This window comes from Saccostrea echinata, unplaced genomic scaffold, assembly GCF_033153115.1.
Source record: "Saccostrea echinata isolate AGI-Se365-2 ecotype Australia unplaced genomic scaffold, CSIRO_AGI_Sech_v1 ptg000052l, whole genome shotgun sequence".
NCBI classification, from domain to species: Eukaryota; Metazoa; Mollusca; class Bivalvia; order Ostreida; family Ostreidae; genus Saccostrea; species Saccostrea echinata.
In genome coordinates this window covers 15,332,600-15,353,704 of record NW_026889801.1, presented here as the reverse complement: position 1 = coordinate 15,353,704, position 21,105 = coordinate 15,332,600, and the positions used below count along the sequence as shown (strand labels likewise).

Below are 21,105 nucleotides of genomic sequence, written 5' to 3'. Positions count from 1 at the left end.
GCCATATTTCTTTCAGATACCTTGTCTTATTGTAACGATATATACCCCAGTGCCCCCGTTACACTTGAGTGAATTTTTGGTTTGGCTATCGACGCGTGCACATCTCCGATAGTAAAGCATTTGGGAACACATGAATTGTTGAAAACATTTTAAAATCATGACAGATATAAACAGTCATAAAGATATTTATGAATAATTATATCGTTTTGAATAATATAAATGCAAGTTTGGAAGAAAAAACAAAGTTGCGCGTGTATTTTTAAAAAATATATGCATAATAAATTTGAAATGAGACACAGTAAAATCGTACAAACAATTTGCAATAATTTATCTTAAGAATGGAACAAACAACCAGCGTATTTGCTATGCACGTCCGTATGCATTCGACACAAATACAACTGATGCATATCGAGAAAACACGTCGAACGCTGTAAACTTATTCATACCTGGAAATAGACCACTGTACCCGTTCGAAGATGTGCACATATCAAGTGATTTACACCTTGTATTCCATTTATTGAAATATGCATCACAAAAAAGTAATAAACTCCATAAATTCTCAACAGTAAACACGATGTCACTTCATTGTACATCCTAGCATACAAATACACTTAGTCCGTGCTGATCAGATTTTGGTCAGGGAAAATATCAAAAGTGAAAAAGGGAATTAGTATTTGCGCGCTTAGGTAAAAAATAAGAAATCACTAAAATAAAAAAGTCTGATTGCTGATTATCTAAAACTAAACTGAGTAATTTGATGTAAGAAAATGATTTAGAGCACGACATGAAAGTATTTAACCAGAACACAAATTAACAAATATACACACACGTGGAGCAGGGATGGGGCTGGGGTACCCCCTTTTCTGAGAGTATCTTTCAGACACGTAGCAACTAAGAAATCATTGACACTTTACCTGAAAAATCTAAGAAATCATTGACACTTTTCCTGAAAAATCTTTGACAAGAACAAAATTAATAACAAAAATTATAATAGTAATAATAAAAAAATAAATAAAAAAATTAAAATAAATTACCGAAATCCTATTTTGTGGGGGGCAACTTTTTCGACGATTTGAGTATAGTGCAACAAAAAGTAGAGGGGATCAGCCTTTTAGTGTGCATTTCATACTAAACAGTAAAACATTATGCTCGGAAAAAAGTGGGAGGGGGCATCCCCCCCCCCCCCCCAACGCGTTCTACAGGCCTGTCTTTTATGGTTGATTTTGTGAGGATTTTTTTTTTATTTTAAAACTGGTTGCCCCCCCCCCCTTTCCCACTCACATCCAACACTATTGTACATTGTACTAAAATATTTTTCTGCCGAAAATGATAGTATACATGTAATCGAATGAAATCTGTCCTTCCCCTGATTACGGATTTTTTTAATGCCTGTTTTCCTTCTTCACTTCCCCCAATTTTTAAGTGCTTAAAGTTTTTCTTTTGCTTGTCAATCATTTTACTACCCCCACCCGCTCCCCTTTTCATACACACATTTTGAGAAACGGTGCTACTTGCCTGTTTTATATGCATGTAAAGGAAGCCTTTCCAGACTGGAGAGTTTCCGCAGGCAGTCTAAAATTTGGTACCTGTTCAATTTCTTGTATTTTGTGAAAATCTTAAAAGATAGTTTATGAATTACTTGAAACCCTAACCGCAAGATTATGGATAAATATTGTTTTGCATTTTCAATACAAGTATACTCTCTCTCTCTCTCTCTCATGTGTAGGCATTCATAAGAGCATTAATGCATATAAAATCCGATGTAGTAAAAATCATGGGTAATGCTATAGTCTTCACAAGGGCAAATTAAGGATTTTTTCTGGGGCAGGGTGGATTAAACCTGCTGAAGAAAAAAAAAGTCTCCTTTTTTGACAAGCAAAAAAAAAAAAAAAAAAAAAAAGGAAAACCTACACACCCAAACGAAAGGGGGACTAAACAATTGTGAAAACTATATTTCACGGGAATGGAAACATGTGGACCCTTCTCGCGTACTTTCCAGATCAAACGAAGTCAGTTTTTTGTTTCTATTATACCTATTAGAAGCTCTGAAGAGCACAGAGGGTTCCTACTAGAAAATTTTAGATAAGAAAAAAAAAATAACCAATATCAAAATATTTGGGGGGGGGGGGGGGAAGCACACTCTCAGGGGCACGTTGTTTTCCATTCCTATAAACTTTGGCTATTATTATATTATATTTAAAGAAATAATACACATGCACGCAGCCATATTTTAATCATTCAGTCACATTACAAAATTTCTTTAAATATCTAGAACATGTAAATATGTGCAATTGTTAAAAAACACTTTATGTAATATAATAATTAGTACTTTTGCATCGCCTCGTGATATCTTTTGCAATGCAAGGATTGTTGAATCTCCCCACTTTACATTTGGGTACACGGTAGAACTGTTTCAATTATCAATATTACTTTCATATATACGTATTCAACTTCAATGTATACAAAAACATGTACTGTGGATTATTTTATATACACATAATTATGTCTGTGCTTGTTGGTATAATTGTATCAATCGTGTTTGAAATTTGTGACGCCTAAAAGGGCCCTGGTTTGAAAATAATCTGTCTACAGAAACAAATTGTTCAGTGTGTGTAAATTTAAGATATATCAGTTTTATATCTAAAATAGTTGAAACCAGTTCATCGTACGTATTTAAATATATTTAATCAAGGAAAATCCGACCTTTTTCCTACGTTTGTTTAAAATATATTGAAAAATGTATTATACATATTCCACCCCCACCCCCCACTTTCATTTAAAAGATGCAAGATCCGTAACAAGAATGTATATGTAATAAATTTGATGTAATGAAGCACAATTCATAAACATATTTACTACATGTAAGACAATAGTTAGTTCGATTTCTGAAACGTTTTATCTGCGTGACTATATTGTCTAATCAGGCAAATACCAGTGTCATTTCCACCTTCGATATTTTCCCTGACCAAAAATGCTGATCGGCAGGGACCACGTGTGTTCAAGTGCTAGTGACAGTGTGTTTACTGTTGAGTTACAATTGGAGTTATTTCTTTCGTGATGCATATTTCAATAAAAGGAAAATAGGAAGTAATTCTTTCGACATGTGCACATCCCTGAAGCGATAGCAGTATTTCAGGTAGATGAGTTTAAAGCGTTCGACGCGTTTTCTCTGCATGCATGCATGTAATAACTAGAATGCGTAAGTTGCATTATAGTATGTGCTTTTACCGTGTAGCATGCATAAAACTCAACAGTACAGTGTTGTTTGGGAAAAATGCATATGGTAGCCTTTTCTTCTTTATTGTTCAAGTATATATGTGTATCAAACATGCATTTGCCGATTTGCTTTTTATGCATTGCATCTAAATTATTCAAAATTTATGTACTTCTTTCTAGTTTTCAATAAAATTCCTAGTTTTGGTAGAATTATTAGATTTGTGGCATTTCCAAAACTGCTTTATCGGAGATGTGTACAGGTCTACACGTTTTCGATCAGTTTATGGCGTGTTCCAAAACTTTGCTATCGGAGATGTGTACATGTCGACAGCCAGGCAAGAAAATCACTCAAGTGTAACAAAGGCATCGGGGTTTATATAGCCGGTAAAATAAGTGAGCGAATCTGAAAGAAATATGGCGGAAAAGGGAGTACGGGAATAAAATCAGTCGTACAAGGATGAAAATGTCACATATTTAAGAGTTCATGTCAGCTTTAAGAAATTGTGTATTCTTAACGTTGTCTACATATATATATATAACAGTGTTTGGTTAGATTTACTGTTTGTATGGTGTGCCATTTGTGCAATGATAGTCAATGATGATTAGTTTTTTTTAAGGTATACGTAACCCGTGACTTAAAAATGTTATTTAATTTAAAGGTTCCTGATATAATCCTGATAATATTTAGTCATGTGTGTGCTGGCAATGACGTTCAACAGACCAGAGACCCACTGGGAGCCAGTTGGCGGGAGTCCGTCGTGAAACGGGACGTGTCTGGACGTGGTTGTGAGCGAACACCAGGATTACGTAGATTGAGAGATCTAGAGACTTTTAAGATATACATATTGTAAATTATAACTGTATAAGTATGGTGTAAATATTGTTCATACTGATTTTATTTATAGATAAAAAAAATTTAAATAGAAAAAAAATCTTGTTGTGTCTGACTGAACAGAACACGACGGCTGTCGTGACAATCTTCCTATATCAAGTTTGACCTTGACTTTTGATCTTGTGACCTAAACAAATTACCATGAGTTATTTATTTCTAAGGGAAATTATATTGACGGGTCATTATCTTAATAAGTTCAGATTGGCCTATGTATTTTGACCTTATGACCTCAAAATCAATACGTTTGCTAATTTCTACGGGAAACCAATGTATCAAGAGCAAAGTATTATATGATAATACCTTCCGATATCCAGTTTGACCTTGACCTTTAATCTTGTGACCTTGAAATCGGTATAGGTCATTTTCACCTCGGGGGACACAGTGCACCAAGTTTGATGTCTGTCACCAGGTACTTGCTGGTTAATATCTAATCACCTGATCTTTGATTTTGTGCCCCTCGAATCAAAAGAGGTCATCTATTCTTAAATGGAACCAAAATACCATGTTTGATGTCAGTCTAGAAAAGGATTCCGAAGATATTGAGCGATCTTCATACATGTATGTCTTGAGTAGTTTGACCCTAGACCTTTGTCCTTGTGACCTCAAAATAAATGTCATCTCCTCCTAAAAGAGAATTAGTGTACCAAGTTTAATGGATTGCATATTGGAAGACCAAAGGGAATACGACACCTTTCTCATTTACGTTGTATTACGCACATGGGCTTGTCACGAAATATTAACCTTCTCTTAATAAAGTTACCCTTACTATAAAAATACAAAAGGGAGGAATCTAAAAATAGGAAATTCGCTACCACCAATTTTGATCGGACTTTCTGTCTAGTTTATGGGCGACTTTCGTCGCCAACCAAGTAGGAATGAGTGGAGTACAGATTCCATTTTTATATTCTTCATTCAAACTCTAATCAAGGCGTACCGTTAGTCAAATAACTAACCTCTTTTCTCGACATTTGAATCTGGCGACAGTTCTTTCCATATCTACATCCGCGGTAAATTGAATGCTGCGCTCCGATTGGTCGCTTTCAATGGATAACTCGTACACAAAGTAGCTCTTGAATGAAAAAGTACGGGAAAACTACTTTGTGTACGAGTTATTCATAGAAAGCGACAAAGGTAAATATTTCGTGACAAGTCCCTTTGGTATTACGCAGGGTTGTCCCTAATAAATGAAATAGCAGTAGACATTAAAAAAGAAGAAAGGTGTTCTTGGGGTTTTCCCCGAACAAGGAGTCGAGGGGGGAATACCAGAGTAGCTAGAAAATAAAGTCATTAAAGGCGGGGAATTTCTCTGGCCCCCGGGTCTTAGGGACAACCTGATTACGACCCCACAGCACAGGTCTTCACTACCCGCTAACATTCCTTCTTCTCCCTTTGTGCTAAAACAACGGAAATACTTTCATAATTTATAACCATAATTTAAAGGTTACCTGTGACTTTTGAACGAAAGTATTATCAATATTTTGGACGATTTGGGAAAATAAATTAAGCAAGATCATTGTTAGTACCGGATAAGCTAAATAAATTTTATTAAACAAGTTATGCAAAAACATTTTAATTAACATTTAAAGGTACTTGGACACAGATTTGAAGTTATTATTTTCTCAGATTTTCTGTATAATTTTCATGACATATTTTTTTCATACTAAAATATAATAAAAATCTTATTTCATCTCGAAGTTATTAAAACTTCGAATTTCTGGACGCGTTGTGCAAAGTTTAACAATTGAACACTCGGTGAATCGTAAACATTAACAATAACAGAGCTCGTGCCCCGTTTACGTTTCAAGGGTGTGTTCAATTTGTTAAACTCTGTAAACATCACAGAGCACGGACTGACAATACTGGTGAGTTGGTTTTGCTTTCGAACATTTCTACTTTGAATTTTCTGTATTATAGATGTAATATTTTTCATTAATACATAACAAAATCGCCTCTTTTCTTAAATATTAAGGATAAAGTTAAAATTTGTTTAAGGGCAAAGAAGTGTTAATCAAACACGTCCCGGAATTCGTAGTTCCAATAATTTCCATATAAAATAATTTTTTTTATTTATATTTTCGTGTGAAATGCTATTGTAATATATAAGTCGTGATATTATACAGAAAATTTAAGAAAATATTAAGTTCTAATCTGTGTCTAAGCACCATTAACAGAGACATAAAAACCAGATTCCTGAGCTCTCGAGTTTCCCGAGATAACACGAGGGTAAGTATCCAGTCTAGGTGCCATCTTGAATTTTTATTGATAGAGATGATAAGATATCGCTTTTTAAGTACCACCTGCTGTTCATGCAAACAGATCAAGAACGTATATTCTTTATTATATACACCCGTGCTGATAATGGCCTTAATTTGCGGTACATTGGGCGACAAAGACATGCAAACAATGGATTAGTTGACCACGCGTTCCTGCCTCGGTGTTCATGACTTATATAAACATTGCTTCGACCGTGTTTTCTTCGGATGTTCATTGACCCGTGCACATATGTAAATCTCAAAGGTGATAAAATGATTCAGAATTATAATGTTTATAGTATTTGAGTGCGATAATTTAGGCAATTAAAAAAAACATGGATATTCAAATTGATATGGTCTATTTTAAGATAAGAATGTCCAAATTCTGTAAGTCGTAAAACTTCAAAGATATGCATTTTTTTTCGATTGCAAGTTATAAATGCATTAAAATTAATGTATACACCAATGTACTTTGGCTACTTTTACATAGATTTGGTCCTCAGAAGAAGAAGTGTATATTTGACCTTATTGGGTGTTCAATCTGTATAAAAAAAGTTCCTCAAATTTCCACGATGAGTTTGACAATTTGGCGGTTTTCAAAAAAAAAAAAAAATGAATAAATAAAATGAATTTTTATCTTTTTTTATAGAATCAAACATTTATTGGATGTGAATGTGGTTGTTAGTAGGACTTTCAATTGAATCACTATAACCATGACATGTTATCTTTAGAACGGAATGCCCCCTGGGCCCAATTAATGTGTCTTAAAACTTCAAAGATATACATATATTGTCTCCCGCTTTCGCCAAAGCGAGGGGACATTAAATGTCATTCGTCTGTCTGTCAGTCTGTCCTTCTGTCTGTCTGTCTAGCTGTCAGTCTGTCTGTCACAAAAACTTAACCTTTGTCATAACTTTTAAATGAGAAGAAAAAGGCCTTTCACATTTCACATGTACATTACCTGTGACAAGATTTTTCCAAATATTCTATGATTTTTGACCCCGTGACCTTGACGTTTGACCTAAGTTAACATAACATTGAATGGGTCATAATTTTGAATGAGAAGAGATAGGGCTTTTATATTATACATGTATATTACCTGTGACAAAACCTTTCTAAATCTACTATGATTTTTGACTCCGTGACCTTGACCTTGAAGTTTGACTTACTTTTCAAAAATTTTAACTTTGTTTATAACTTTTGATAGGGAAGAGATAGGGCTTTCATATTTAAACCCCTAATCCGAAGGAGAGGAGGTTTTACTGTTTTACCCTTGTGTGTCTGTCTGTCTGTCTGTCTAGATGTCCGTCTGTCCGTAACAAATTTTGTTCGCAGATTTCTCAGCAACTACTCATCGCAGATGCTTGAAATTTTAGCACACTCTTTCTTTAGGCATGCCATATGATGGGATTCATTTTTGTACGAATCCGATGTCAACTTCCTGTTTATCCGTGTGTCTTTCCGTACCATACATAACAAATTATGTTCGCAGTTTTCTCAGCAACTACTCATCGCAGATGCTTGAAATTTTAGCACACTCTTTCTTTAGGCATGCCATATGGTGGGATTCATTTTTATACTATTCTGATGTCAACTTCCTGTTTTTTTTTCCATGCGTCTGTCCATATATGTACCATACATAACAATTTTGGTTGCAGTTTTCTCAGCAACTACTTATCACAGATGCTTGAAATTTAAGCACACTCTTTGTTTAAGCATGCCATATGTTGGGATTCAATTTTGTAAAGATCCGATGTCCACTTCCTGATTATCTATGCATCTGTCCATATATATACCATACATAACAATTTTGGTCGCAGTTTTCTCAGCAACTACTCATCACAGATGCTTGAAATTTTAGCACACTCTTTATTTAAGCATGCCATATGTTGGGATTCATTTTCGTAAAGATCCATTGTCCACTTCCTGATTATCACTGTGTCTGTCCATAACTGAACTTGTATATTCACATCAGAGCGGGGAATTATTAGTGAGCATTGGCTTACAGACTTCTTGTTGTCTTGCGCATTACCTGTAACAAGACCTTTCTAAATATACTATGATTTTTTACCCCTTCACCTTGAAGTTTGACCTACCTTTCAAAAATGTAAACATTTCTTTAAATTGGTCAAAAAAAATTGAATGAGAAAAGATAGGTCTTTCATATTATAAAGGTACATTATCTGTGACAAGTCCTTTCCAAATATACTGTAGCTTTTGACCTCCGTGACTTTGACCTTGAAGCCTTACCTACTTTTCAAAATTTTTATCTTTGCTTATAACTTGATTAAGAATAGAGAAGGCTTTCATATTCATATTCTTTCACAGTTTTTCTGCTCAAGACAAAAAAATGTTACAGTACACTGACCAAATCGTGTCATCAATCTCTATATAAACAATGAATCCCCAATTTCTTTACATAAAATTAACATTATTTATTCTTTTTTTAGCACTTTTTCAAAAGCATTAGATTAAAAACTATTTAAATGTTCTCTTTATATATAGTTCTCTATATTAGAATTATGTATTTATTTTATGTCATTGTGGGTTTTTGTGAGGGATTTCACTTCAATCACAAATTTATATATTCTATATACATGTAGCGTAAGTTTTTCTTTACTTGTATTTTTTTTTTTTTCAAATTTGATTCTCAATTAAGCTTACATTACAAGCATGATTTAGATTATATGTTAATAAATAGATGTGTGTGTTCACATCACTACTAAGTCAGAAACGTACTGACATTTCCATTCTGTAGTGACAAACTTGGACAATTACTGACAATGTGCTGTCTCTGCTGCAAAACTTAGACAATTACTGACCTTTTTATTGCCGGTTCTGATAAACTTAGAAAAGTACTGACAATCTTAGTCGGTGCTGATAAACTTCTAGTCAATTACTGGCCGGTTTTACTGTCCCTGCTGAAAAACTTAGACAAGTGCTGACATTTACTGATATGTACTGTCCCTATTGTTCTCACTCTCGGGGAGGCTGCAGTGGTGTGAAAACTTTTGTATGTTATAATACTTTTAATTAAGAAACTGTCTTATTTTAATTTTTGAAATAAAGTTTCAGTTCCCAGACACTTAAAATTTTTAACTGAGAATTTTATTATTATTCTCTTTAAAATAATTCAAATACGAATACGATGTACAATTATCTATGTGTAAATTAATTTAAAATTAATTTGTTGAATAATTGCACTTTATCTCTATAAGTTTTCAAGGCAGGTTCATTCCCAAGTAACTTAAAGCCCTACCAGGACCAAATTTGCATTGATTATGTATCTAAGGATGCACAATACCAGAATTGCTTCAGATGCGGGTCTGACCCACTTTTTAAAGTAGATTCATTCTTAAGTAACCATAAGCCCTACCCTGACAAAAATTGCATGACTGATACATCTAGGGATGCACACAACCAGATTTGATTCAGATGCTGGATCTGACGTACATTTGAGAGCAGGTCCCAGTGCAATCCCTCTACAGTACTAAAGCAGCCACTCAGCAGCCAGAGAATAGTTCAAATGGTGCCAAAAAGCAGTCCAAGTAGGCGGGGTTAATATATTTAATGGGCGGAGACTATACTATCACTGAGATTATCAATAAACAAATTTAGTATTATAAAGGCATGCATTTGATATCAATGTCGTATTTCTTGTTTTAGAGGAAAATTGTACATAAAATATATTATGCACGTCATTGATTTGTAACACACATATTCGTTGTTCTTATATGGCAGTTATTTCTGAATTATCAACAAAACTGAAGAAAAATGACAGTTTAAAAAAAAAAAAAACTTTCACTAATATTATATATACATTAGTTTATTCATTTTACACCAAAATGAAATTAATTCGGATAGTTGTCGCTTATTTCTACCCTTTAAATGTTCCTCAATGATGTTGGAAATGGCGAAAAAAAATGATACTGTTAATTCTTTGTTGAACAATTTATTATTAAACCTATGTAACGAAAACTTACTCATTAAAAATAATCATTAGTTCATTTAATTCTGACTTGATTGTGGCTATGATATTTGTCGTCTGGTACTTATTCAATGATGCATAGTACAAAGAATAACGTACAGATATTTTAACCTTTAATCGCCCTTTCATAGAAATATTACCAATCCAGTGTTAAGTTACTGAACATGAATATTCATCGATATTTAAAAACAATAATGCATTCTGGCTTGAGATTAAAAGGGTTTTTTTAGCTAAGACTACAGTCAGAATATACACTGGATTTCATCAAATTTTTTTCTTTATTCCACAATATTGTTTCAAAGACTTCTTAGAAGTAGGAAGTAGGAAGATTTTTTTCTGAGGAAAAAAAAGATGTTTTAAGATACAAACTGTTTTAAACATGAAAAGATACAATAATTGCACAATTCAACTAGTTTATTAAGCTCAAAGAAGTGAACAAACTGACAACACATTTTCCCCAAAATATACATAATTATATATATTCTCTAATCATACATATATGTTTACACTGTATCTATTATTTTCTCTCTCTCTCTCTCTCTCTCTCTCTCTTGCAGAGGCTAGAAATAAATTAAGCGTTACGTATGTACAGCTTTTCATTGTTCAGAATCAACTTCCTCTAAGAAATAGAACTGCAAAGATAGTTGAATGGGGTTTGATATTGTAATCCGAAATTCTTCTGCCTGGTTTTAGTGTTTGCCCTGCGTGTATGAGACGTAGGCTATCGTTTGTAAATATGGGTATACCACTTCTATCACTCCACTTTTCAAACAGCGTATCCGTTGTATCATTCTGGAAATATAGCAGACGCAGAATTAGTCTATAAGGTTTATAATATATTGTAGTTAAATCTGCCTTGTGAATTTAACTAACATATATAATGTGTTTCAGAATATAACTTAGTACACTTGCGCAAAATATGTCTTCAGTTTCTTGGTAATTTATTGCAACGTACATGTACCTTTGCATAAAGTATACTATACTACTTTATTCAATATATATATATATATATATATATATATATATATATATATATATATATATATATATATATATATATATATATATATATATATATATACCTGTCTTTATTTTATTTTGTTCACTAAAGAAGATGGGTGAACATGACGAGCGAAAAGCCTACATGTACAGTGTGACTAACATGAAGGTGAAAAATTAAATCTCAATTATAACAAAATTTCCCTTGATATTTCATCTAACATTAAAATATACGTTATGTAAAATCTCTATAATTGGCAAAAATCTCACGAAGATTGAAATTATTTGCGTATGAAGTATTATACACACACTAAAGAGGGCAAAAAGAGTCATTTTCCCATACTATAACACTATTTTTCGATATGAGTGGGTCTTCGCTCCATTTTTTTGAAAGTTAATCCTCAAAGATTGGATAAAAATAAACATTGTTTGGTTACCAAAAATATGGAGCAAAGACCTACTATACCTTAAAATATACTTTTATAAAAAATATACTTTTATGACATAACATTCACATCTTTTCGAGAACTACTTGAAGTCCATCAAGTCAAGGGTCATATCACAAACATGATTTAAATGCCACTATTCATCAGGACTTGTGTAGTCTAGTGGTTAGCGTGCTAGTCTCGAAAGAAAATGATACTCAGAATTTTTATTTCTAAGGTTCGAACCCCACGAATATCACATTATTTTTTTAATTAAAGATTAAATTTTGCCGAGAAAATTTTCCTCAGAAAAGTTTTGTTTATCATAGTTTTAAAAATGTCAATAATGAGAACTTTACTCTAAATACTAAATTCACGAACTGAACATTTTTTTATATATATCGGAAGCTATAGGCTTTCTGCACGCTATGGTCGCCCATCTCCTTCAAAATATTAACTTGTAACCATAAGCAAACATTCTAGAGGTGGATCCAGAATTTCAAGATGGAGAAGGAGGCTTTAAAAAGATAATTAAATGACATCAAAAACTCTAATAATTGTAGAGGAAATGAGAAAGAGAGTTTTATCAATATAGATGCTTTCTTTATTGAATTTCACTAACTTAGGTATTCTAAATTCTAATTTCTTTCCCTTCTTCCATTTTTCTTCAAACTTTCAGGGTGTGTCTTCCCACATATATTTGCCACTGTCTTTAAGGTATGTCACTCGTGAAATTTGTTATATCAAGGATTTTTTGTGAAGTATATTTTGGATAAGTACTCATATAGTAGGACTCAAAATCGCTGAGAAAATGGGGGGTCAGTGTGCATCTAACTGAGCTACGGAACAATTAAGTTGACCTTTTTGCACTTAAATTGTAACTCGTTGGTTAATCACTTTAACCGTTATCATATTTTATCAGATGTAACCATGGCAATAAACATAATCTTATTTTACGTAAAATAGTTTGAATAATATTTATCATTGAACAAACCATGCAAATTAATGCGCGTAAATTATTGTGTGACCTTTTTGCACTATAAAAGTCTCATATTTGGGGTATTAAAAATCTAAACAGGCAATAGAATATTTTCTTGCATCAAACTTTTTACGACTTAAGTGCTGATTGTTCAAAAGTATCGAGTAGTTTAAAATAATGAAAGAAAAAGTTGGGGTCAGTGATGTAAATTTTTAAATATTGGTCAAAATATGGATTTTCTGGCAAAAAACTGTGTAAATTTTATCTCGACTTCTTTAATATATCTTCATTTTTTGGCAAAGTTTGTTGAGCGAAGGTGTAAATTTTGTTATAAAAATATAAATTGAGACCTATATTTAATATTCCAGGCATATCATAACGGAAAATATTCTCTGAGTAAAAGTATGTTAGGCTAAAGTTCCAAGATATTAAATCTAATAAATGTGTAGATTTGCAGAATTTTCTGCTTAATATCCTTCCACCACAAGAAATAGTCCCTTACAAATCTTGCTTCTTTATGAATTTTTGAGCAGTTTTTCAATTGAATGTTGAAAATTTTAGATTGTTTAATTGAAATATGTTATTAAGATTGAATTGAAATAAATAGTTTTTAAGTAAGAGGTTCTGACTGAACTTTTCTAAAAGGCTGACGAATGACATACCTTAAGACTGTTGATTTTAACCCGTTGAGGGCTTTTTTTAACACTGCTGACAAGTAAACAAACTTAAAACATTTATTTTGGTTTATTCCCACTTAGCCAACATTTTGACAGTCATATTCCCACATAGCCAACATATTAATTTTTATACCTGAGTGACTAGCCGGCTATTGTCTTTTTTTATGTCTGACTGGAAAATTGATTTCGATGATTATTGCATACTAGATACTTGATGTGAAGCATAAAAAAATCTAAGTCAATTTTGTAGGATATCTGTTCCCGTTATTTTATCATACGTGGTTTGAATTAAATATATTTTTTTTATGGAATTCAGGTCATTTTGTACATACATGTATTCATTTCTTTCGCATTTTATTAGCAGTTTGAAGGTTTAAAAATAGAGTTTTCATATATTTCCATGATGAACAAATTATGAATATATGAGCAGCATATTTGATGTTTTTCCTTCGAATTTTTGCAAAAATATTCTTGTATTTCTAACGACTGATGTATAATTTGATTTAATTAAAAAATGGACAAAAAATGAAATAAAAAGACAAATTGTGATATAAACAGCTAAAAACAAAGGTCAGTAGAAGATTAAAAGAATAATCCTGTTCTGTTAATCATTTATATATACATAATAGTCAAAAAAAAAAAAAAATACACTAAATACAATAAATTTTAAAAGGGTAAAAAAAATACCAAAACAGAAACAATATACATGTATAACAAAAATATTTAATTTATAATATATATTAAAGGTCATAGGAAACGATTCTTAACACTAGGATTTCACTTTTTAAACCTAAAGGTATATATGAAAGAATGTTAAATTACGAGTAATAGTATTTTTTGGCCTTTGTTCTACTGAAATATAAAGGTGAAAACTTTTCAGCTTGTTACTTTTCTTACCCGCTTATCGTTCTTGATTTTGTGGTTTTATGACGTCACAAGAGCCCACTGATGTAAACAGAGCATTAGACTAATGTATTTCTACCATATTTTATCTAGTTAATTTAAGCTATTTTTGTAAATATAAATGCGTCTCTGTTTTTCAGGTGAGTTATCTGATTCACTGGGTGAAAAAAGCAGTTTCCCGTCATGGGAAACTATATGGAAACCACATGGAAACCTCATGTTTACATCATGTTTCCTAGTGGTTTCCGCAGCGGATGCCAGATTATTCCGTCAAGTTTCCGTACCACGGAAACTACTACGCTCCGATTCCATAAGGTATCCCGAACCACGGAAACCGCAGGAACCTGAAGTTTCCTGAGCCTCCATGTAGTTTCCCGTAATGGGAAACCTGAAGATTCCACTGGTTTCCATAAATAGGAAACTATGTGGAATTGGAGCGTAGTGGTTTCCATGGAATGGAAACTCAATGGAATCCTCATATTTCCCATGAAGGGAAACTAGAGGAAACCTCGTAAATCCTCAAGTTTCCATGACTCAGGAAACTATATGGAATTGGAGCGTAGCGGTTTCTGTGTGAAGGAAACTTGGCGGAATTATCTGGTGTCTCATAAAAGGAAATTACAGGGAAACTTCAAGATTCCCTTATTTTTCTGAGACGGGAAGCAATGTGTAATTGTGGTGTAATAGTTTCCATACCATGGAAACTACAGGGTGGGTTGAGCATTTCAATTTCGAAAAATGATTGACAAGCAACTGGAAGCTCAAGGATCCCTGTATTTTCCATGGTTAATCTTTCTTGTCTAGAATGTGAAAAGAGAACAGCAGGTTTAAATCAAAATATATATTATTAATTTCCTTGGTAAACTGTGTTTTCTTTTCAAAATCTATCAAGAAAATGTTTAAAAAGGAAAAAGCATTATCAAATCATATGTTTAATAATTCATTTGATGTGCAAAAACATTATTTGAAAATGATATCAAAATAAATAAAATCATATATCTTGGTACACAATGAAGTAGTCTTTCACATCTAAGTCCATTCATAAAAAACTTCATTAAATACTCTATACTTCTTTCAGCATCAGCTTCCTTTGTATTTTCTTCACATCATCTGCGATCTGCAATATATTTTCATATAAAATTATTATTTGATGTAAGAATTGTATGCTTGAATATTATTTAGAAATCTTACAAGATCACTCAATGTCCTTTAATGTACCAATATCAGTGATTATAATTAGTTTCAGTCTTTAAATTTAATGACATGAAATCCGAATAATGAACATTACATAGTAAGGTTTTAAGCCAGATTAATATTAAAGCAGGTAAGATTGAGAATATGACCATCTCGTACATGTAGAACACTGCTTTTAGTTGAGTGAATTGGAGAGAAATGTGCTCTGAAGGATATTACGAATCTTTTTTTTTCTTATTGACATTTGACCTAGAAATTTTGTTAAAGATCACTAAAAACCCTTCATCCCATGGCACACAAGCAAGATCATACCAAGGGAGAAAAATTATGCTCTGGACAAGGACTTTAAATAAAGATATATAGTGTGTTTTGATACTGACCTTTGACCTTGATAATTGGTCCAAGGTCACTTTTTATCCTCCATCCACAGGCACTCTATGAGTTAAATTTGAGTGAGATTGGGCTAAGAGGAGAAAAAATATACTCAGGACAAGTGATATCAGATGGACAGACAGATCATCTCATGGCATCTGCAGAACAGGACCCTAAAAAAACAATGCACATACATGTTAAGCTATAACCATACAAGTCAATATGAATTCATCATATGATGCATTGCATACACATGTTTTAATCATGTTTAATACCTTATGAATAATTTCATATTGCATGTACACTAAGTTTACATACAAATAATCTAAATTTCATCAAAAACGACCAACATATCAGCCATTCAAGATTTAGCTAATCAACATTCAGTACAAGTTCTATATGCTATATCATATGTACAGACACATACTAGTATTGTTTACCTGCATTCTAAATCTTGTTTTATGTCATTGAAAATTAAGGCGATAGCCATTACCGATAACCAGTTTTTATCCCCAATTTACATACATGAATGTTGTAATGTTTGTTCAAAACTTCTCATTTATAAATATTATCTTATAGTATATTTAGTTAACATATATCTACAGTTAAAGCTTCAAAGTGTTTTATTGAATATTTTAGAAATTACAGTCATCAAAATACTGACCAGCCAGAAATCAGTAAATTTTTATTTTTCATTTTTGTCTTGTTTCATTTAACATATTTCAATGTTAGAAAGTTTTAGTAAGTTATAATATTTACTACTTTAGCATAGCCATACAGTTGAACTTTGGCATCTTGAATACCATAGATATGTCGAAGTAATTTGGAAGTATTCTTTAAATATTTTACTCCTGATATCTCGAATCCTCAAATACATGTATCACAAAATAATTTTAATTGAACTTTGAGCCTTGACAAAAGGACTCTTAAACAAATATTCATTATTCTTAAAATAAAGTCTACAGGTTACAAAATTATAAGTTGCTCAACAATGATCATATCAATAATATCTCAAAGAGTTGATCATTTCCCCTTGGGGTGAAGGGGGGGGGGGGGGGGAGGGGGCTTCCTCTGTACAATTTAAAATATCTTTACTTTGTGTCAACCTTGGTCAAAATTAGTGGTTCTTGAGAAGAAGTTGAAAATGTGAAAAGCTCACTGATGGATCGACAGTTTGATGGACAAAAGACAAACCAAAAGGTGATCAGAAAAGTTCACTCGAGTTTTTAACTCGGGTGAACTAAAATCCTCACTGCATGGTGTATATTATGCTAGACATCATCCAGACAGAAAATTTTATAGAGAAGTGAAAAGGACTCCAAGCCATACAATTTCATAAGGCCAAACAAAAATATGTTTGTTTACTGTTACATGCTGAAATAAAATAGGGTTGGTAGGTAGATTAAGATACATGTAAAAGTTAAACTGACGAATGAGTGACATGGATTTTTACAACGAAAAAAAATTTGGGTTGGCTATTAGACATTGGGGGGGGGGGGGGGAGTAACCGTAAACAAACATTTTTTTTTATTATGCCTAACCTGTTGTAGTTTGCAGCTGGTAGTTCAACATTCCAATTAAAATTGGAATCAAGTTCTTTTCTTTTAATGCAATTGTCATACATGCCTATTTATGATTGAATTTATTACCACTTACCACATGATCACATCTTGATTCATCATACATCTTTAGTTACTGGTTCTCCTTTAATGTCAATTTTCTTCTCTCTGAAAGAATATATCATGTACAGTTACTACACTGTATTGCATTCTGATTTCACTTTTAAGACCAACAATAAACAAGAGTCCTAGGGGCCACATTGCTCACCTGAGCACTTTGGGTAGGAAAAAGCATAAATCAGTTCTGTATTTAAAATTTTAGATATAAAAGTGGTTCGGGGGGGTGGGGGGGGGGGGGGGGTGGGGGCTATGAATTCTATACTTTCGAAGGATGCATTTGAATTAATATGATACATATTAGCATTGCTGTTCTTAAGAAGAAAATTTTTATTGATATATTCCTTTTCTTCCTTTTTACAGTAAAACTCAGTTATAACGAAGTCACTGGGACCTGTGAAATTACTTCGCTATATCTTTAATTTGTTATATCCATATATTAAGGAATTAGTAAAATTTATTTAGCTGGGGATCCAAGAAAACTTCGCTATATCCGTGAATTCGCAATATCCGTGTTCGTACTAAATGAGTTTTACTGTATAACTATGATCCCCTGTTATGGCCCCTTTATTCTCCTGGGGAGGGAGGAGGGAGTGTCATGATTTGAATAAATTGAATCTACATTACTTCAGGATGCTTTTATATTATTATGACCAATTTTGACTATATTGGTCTTGAGAAGAATTTTAAAGATCTTTCCTATGTATCAGTATTGTTAGTAAAATGTTGATCGCCGATTGTGGCCCCATCCTACCCAAGGGGGTCATGATTTGAACAAACTTGCATCTACACTACCTGAAGATGCTTCCATATAAATATGACAAATCATGGCTTTGCTGTTCTTGAATAGAAGAAATTTCTAAGATTTTTCCTATGTACTTTGATCCTCCATTGTAGCCCCGTCCTACCCCGGGGGTCATGATTTGAACAAACTTGAATTTACACTAGCTGAGGATGTTTCAACATGATAAGTTTCATCTTTCCTGATACAGTGGTTCTAGTGAAGAAGATTTTCAAAGATTTTATCCTATGTATTCCTACGTAAAACTTGATCATCAATTGTGGCCCCACCCTACACCCGGGGGTCATGATTTATACAAATTTGAATCTACACTTCCTGAGGATGCTTCCAAATGACTTTAATTTTTCCTGGCCCAGTGGTTCCAGAAAAGAAGATTTTAAATGATGCCATTAATTTTTCATTTATTTGTAATTATCTCCCCTTAGAAGAAGATATGGTCCTTCATTTAAATAAAGTTGAATCCCCTTTACCCAAGGATACTTTGTAGCAAGTTTGATTGAAATTGGCCCTGTGGTTCTTGAGAAGAAGATTCAAATGTGAAAAGTTTAAGACAATGACAACGACAGACAAATTTTGATCAGAAAAGCTCTTTTGAGCCATTGGCTCAGGTGAGCTATGACTGATTTGTTTGATGTACTCCAAACGATCCATCAAAATCACCCCTACCGAATCATTATTTTAAGTATTTTAATTTTACTTCATTTTTTTTTTTTTTTTGGTTTCAGGGAAATAAAGTTTTTTCATTATAAAGTTGAGGTTTATAATTTCTCCAAGACACTTGTTTTAATGAGAGCAATAAATATTAAACCTGTCTAGCTGTCCAGTGTGTAATGAAACATCAATAAATTTCTAATTCTGTGTTTTTGTATGACAGAAAATCAATTTGTTAGATACTGCCAAAAAAAAAAAAAAATCTACCTACCTACTTACCTATTTTACAAAATTTATGTCGAAATACACAGGGTTGTCCCTAAGAATTGAAATAGAAGGGGACATTTAAAACGTAGAAGGGGAACTGGGGTTCCTCCCTTACTGGGGAGTTTAGGAGGAATATTGAAATAACCAGGGGATTATTTACATCATTATAGTTGGGGAAATTCCTCGGCCCACGGGTCTTAGAGACAACCCTGAGTACATCTGATCAAACAAAAGTATTTTTAATAATGGCCAAAACTTCAACAACTACCAGGGAGGAATAAAATAAACAAACAAAAATTTATCGTCATCATACAAGTTGACATATATCAAACAAAACAGTCTTCGACAAATCCCTGGAGTCCGAAGCCCGGGACCTGGTAAAATTGGAAGCTGGCATGTGGAAATTGCATACGTACACGCCCAAAGGGCATGTAAATTCTGAGGCCTAAGCCTCCGTATTATCAAATTAAATAATTCCAATAACATTAAATGTACTTGAAAGTCTGATTTTTCATCTAGAGTGGAGCACCAAAAAAAATTTTAACGACAGTTTATTCTACCACATTTTCCAATGAATTCTTTTGCAAAGGAGACACAAAAAGTGTACAGGTTAAATACAATATTAATAGCGAGACAATAGATCGATAGAAATGGATTTCGGATCATTTCCTTGGCATGAAAAGGCAAATAAGAATAAAATTACTTGATAAAATTCTGGGCATGTAAATATTTGTTCGGGCTAGCGTGATATGTGCCCAAAGGGCATGTACTGAAAAAAAAGATTTGGCGAAGGCTGCAAAAATTTCAAACAAATGAGGATTTGAACTTATTTTTACCATTAGACTTCTATGATGTTGCGACCACCATCAATAACTGATGATTGTTACTCAGATGATTCATTTGCATTACTTGAAATACTATCAAAAATGATCAATATTGGTACATCTTGTAGGCTTATTATTTTTAATATTTTCAGTAAATCTCTCAGCAGGTCACACATGAGAAATTTTCTCTTTTGAACCGTAAACTATTTCAATTTACAATCTATCACTAGATTGTTAAACAGTTGTTATATTATTATAGACAGTACTTACAAACCAATACATTTTCCCTATACATATCATCATTATGCATATGAATAAGAGTTGTGTTATGACTTTGTAAGATGTATATGTACTCTAGTTACAGAATATCTATTTAAATTGTTCTAATGATTCTTCATAATTTCTAATTTTATCTGCCAAATAAAGGCGGCTTACAATAGTCAGAACTCTCTCTTTTAACTGTTTAAATTTCCATCGATGATGATGTCCTTCGTGAATAATCTGATAAGTTGAGATTGCGGACACTTTTTGTTTAAATATTGATGACTTAATCGTAATTTAGTAGGAGAAATAATTCATTTTTACCTTGTCGTTACATCATAAAAAGTTCCAGAAGTCCAAAAGTACAACAAGTTGCATTCCGAGAAGGGAAAATCTATAAGCCCGTGATCTGAAACAACCGGAAGCCCGTGAAGTCAAATACACAAAAAATGCATACGTCATTTTTACTTTCGCTTTTAACTTGCAGCCGAGCTATCGACAATCATTCATTTGAAAGTGATCAGGCTATGTGTAAATATCTTCAATGGCAGAATCGGTAACAGGGTTTAGATTAGAAAGTAGAGACGAAAAGTGTATACGAGGTTGGGTTTTGTCAGAGGAAATCCTTCAGCAATTCATTGAACAGTTGAAGTACTTTCAATCAGCACGGGATGTCAATATGTGTCGTGGTAAGTATAAGATTTGTTTTAAAAGATTAGTATTTTTC

General features: G+C 32.9%; 1 long non-coding RNA gene across 1 annotated transcript; it reads right to left on the bottom strand.

Annotated features, from left to right (window-relative positions):
• Positions 1 to 15,247: 15,247 nt before the first annotated feature.
• Positions 15,248 to 20,755, bottom strand: LOC133204166 (uncharacterized). The gene is made up of 4 exons (XR_009723567.1): positions 20,703 to 20,755; positions 17,554 to 17,624; positions 15,906 to 16,070; positions 15,248 to 15,448 (listed from the first exon to the last, which is right to left on the bottom strand). It is a non-coding gene; the product is annotated as an uncharacterized LOC133204166 (long non-coding RNA).
• Between the last annotated feature and the right edge of the window lie 350 nt (positions 20,756 to 21,105).